The sequence below is a fragment of the Mustela nigripes genome, chromosome 12 (assembly GCF_022355385.1).
Source record: "Mustela nigripes isolate SB6536 chromosome 12, MUSNIG.SB6536, whole genome shotgun sequence".
Taxonomy (NCBI): domain Eukaryota; kingdom Metazoa; phylum Chordata; class Mammalia; order Carnivora; family Mustelidae; genus Mustela; species Mustela nigripes.
The window spans coordinates 78,709,320-78,712,911 of NC_081568.1; positions in this window are offsets into that span (position 1 = coordinate 78,709,320).

The window sequence follows — 3,592 nt, forward strand, 5'->3', positions numbered from 1 at the left end:
ATTATAAACATCCAAAGCCCTGAAATGAGTGCTTTCCAGGAGCACAATAGTTCCCAGGAACAGACAATATCCCAAAAGCGACCTCTAATTTATGGTGTGGGGCTTGGAGATGGCAGGGAGTGGATACAATGGGAAAATGGCCCTTCTTTACTTTTCTTCTTTAAATAAAACATATTTACCTACAGGTTATACTCACTATATACTTTACATGGGCTTTACATGTGGGCAGAAAACCGGAGTTTTTGTTTTTTTTTTAAACAGGAAGCTGCCTGTAGAGTAAGAATTAAATATGCATTTACTGAATGAGTGATTGCATGAATAAAATCAAAGACCTGCTAACACCTCAGTTCCATGACAAGATGTTCCATGGAGCTCAAGTAGCTTATGCACCCGATAAGAAACTAGTAAACATTCTTTGTATTAAGACAAGCTCCAGGTCAACACAGTGGCAGAGACTCAACTGGGAGATCCTCCCAGTCAGATGAGGCTGTCTCCCTGTTTCCTCAGTTCTGCTGACCGATTGCAACTCTTTCTGCCTCATTCAGGCACCCAGCACCCTCCTGGAGCTCGCACAAACCCAGCCTCAGAGCGGCTTTTGCAGTCATCCTAATCTCATGTCAGCACACAAGGAGTTATCCACAGAAAGCCCTGCCCAAGAAAACTTCCTGGTTCTCTGTGGCTGGAAAATCTGTGTCATCAGGGGATCACTAGATAATTCATCCATTCCACTTCCTCAGTTTTGAAGATTCAGGGAACACATGCAAAGGCATGTGGTATCCGCAGTTTACAAAGTACTTTTACCTGCATTGTCCCAATTAGTTGGTCTTCAGGAGTTAAGAGACCAGACTTTTTGCTTGAAATCAATCTGCCTCAGAAGAGCAACTGTTGCCCAAGAACTAATGAAAGGTCTTTTTTTCCTACTGACAATTGGCATTTCTCTCCACTCCCTAAGAAGTAAGTCTAGTTTGCAGGTGGGAGGAAAGCTTATCCTTAGGCAGCTGCCAGGTTGGGAAGGAAGGGCTAAGCCCCAGGCAGTGATGTCTGTTTTGAAAGGGAGAGGGAGTGACATTTTTAGGCTCCAAGTCTCTTCTGGGAGAGCTGGAGACAGATCTATTTTTGGATGTGTTCTGTGCCACCCACGAAACACTCGGAAGGTAACCAAGAACCTGGTGGGTTTCCTGTGGGGAAAGTTGTGAAGGGCCAAGAGCTTCAGCATGTTCTGAGTCATGTAGCTTGACTTCATCGTCTATTGGTAGCAGAGAGAGCACAATACATCCTCTCCCCTTTCTTCTGAACCCTAGTTTGGTTGCATGAGGACAGCACATTGGGGATGGAACAAATCCTCGAATCACAAAAGCTTGGGCCACATGCTCTCAGAGTACAGGAGGCCAGGGTGATGTGTGTTAACCCAAAGTGGTAGATTGTCTGGTTCAGGGATGGAAGGAACCTTATGTTCCATAGCAGCTCCACCACATCCTGGCTGTGTGATCACAGGCATATGACTTAACCTTTCTGAGCTCAGTTTCCTCATCTGTCAAATGAAGGATCAAACCAAATGATCTCAAAAACCCTTATAGCTCTTGTCTTCTATGACACACACATACATAGGCAAGATAATTATCATCATGCAACTTGTTCCCTCATCCAGAGGGTAGGCATTAAATAGATTCTACCTCATGTGTTTCTTGCTTGGCTCAGTTCCTGGCATAAAGTAAGTGTTCAGTATGTGTGATAATTAAAGTAGTGGTCTTTGGGGCAGTGATATCAGATGCACCTTTTTTAGGTCAGTGAATGATAAAAAAATGTGTCTTTAAATGTTTACAGTGAGAAACATCAGTGGCAATTTAAGCCAATGTTCTGGAAGACCTGTAGACTCGTATGTTGGCCATATCCGCTTACAGAGTGACACTGGCTTAACAGGTAAAGGAAAGTTGAGGCAAGAGAATGATGTTTCAGAAGTGAAGGATACAACTTCCATTTAGCCCCTGAGCCAGTGGCCAATTACTATTTAAAACTGAAATCTGTTTTGTCACCATCAGTTCTGGAAAGGCTGTGTGCCAGATGCCATCCCAACTTGTACCATTACTCTGTCACGGCATGGCTGACTCCAGGAGAGGAATTTGGCGTAAAAGGGGGCTTGTCTTTGCTCCATCTGTGGGCTTCAGGTATTGAAAATGTGAATGAGGGAGAGCCCCACACAGGGATAATGTTAGAGGAGCTCCTGAATAAATAAGATTTCAACACTGCTTTAAAACTAAGGTATGGGGGCACCTGGGTGGCTTAGTTGGTTAAGCGTCTGCCTTCAGCTCAGGTCATGATCCCTGCATTGGGGATCATAGCCCCGCATCGGGCTCCTTGCTCAGCAGGGAGCTTTCTTCCCCTCTGCCTATTCCCCCGCTTGTGCTCTCTCTCTCTGTCAAATAAATAAATAAAATCTTCAAAAGAAATTAAAAAAATAAAACTAAGATATGATTTCCTGGTCTTCACGTAATGTTATTTAGAACTGGAGAGTCTCCCTTGTCCTTTGCCTAAGGGCTGTTCTGAGTCACCAGGGCAGAGTTCCCTATGTGCCCACAAGCTATGGCTGAGTTTAAGCCAACATCATCAGCTTCTTCCATTGGGGGCCCCTATCCGGGGGTTGGAGGGGTTGTCATAATTAGCATAAGTAGTATCTCCCCCAACACAGAGCAGTCAGTGCAGTTTTAGTATTTCCCTCGTGTAATCCTGTTTCTCATGATACTCCTTGAACATAGGGAGAAAATTACCTGTTGGGGAAATATGAGAAACCCTTTTCTTGTCTTAGGAATCAGCTTGAGATGGCACTTTCTCTACTCACCTTGTTTTGTGTTCAAGACACTTAGTTAAAGCAATTGGTTGGTATGCTGGGTCAAAGATGAGAATTAGATGCTCGATTTCCTTGTGGACATGTCGCTGTTCTTCGTTCCTCATTCCTTTGCCACCTCTAAATATATTGTGAGCCATTTGTTGGGAGGGGAATCACTTAAAGATTTTATGGGGACACCTCCTGTGGTTGGATAGGTTGTTTGTTGCCCAAATCAGGGTCGGGGGAGTGTTGTTTGCATAGACTATAATGGTCTGGCTATCCCTGAACTGTGTCAATGTACAATTTATACAATAAAATGTGGCAGTCAATACATGGAAGACCAAGTTACAGCATCTCTCCTGGCGGGGGCTGGGCTCCCCCAAATATAAAGCATGTATTCCATTTAGGACCAATGGGTCAGTTCAGCATCTTTAAAATTAAATGTTACTGAGGACTCTTGGAAGAAATTTCTCTGTTGGTGTTGGTATCCTATTTTATTTAGCCCAGGTTCCCTGTCAGTTGTATAACCAATCAGGTCTCCATTTCATCGGTGCACTTGTAACATGTATAACTTCATTTTTGTGTTAAACTCATTCCTGATGTTCTTTCAATCCTACAAGGGCCTATTATATGCCAGGCTGTGTTCATATGGAGATGACGGTGAACAAGAAGGCAAGGTCTTATTTCATGTTGCTATTTTTGTTCTGCTTTTTCTTTCTTATCTACTTCTAATCTATGATTTCTTTGCTATACTTCAGTCTCTTAAAT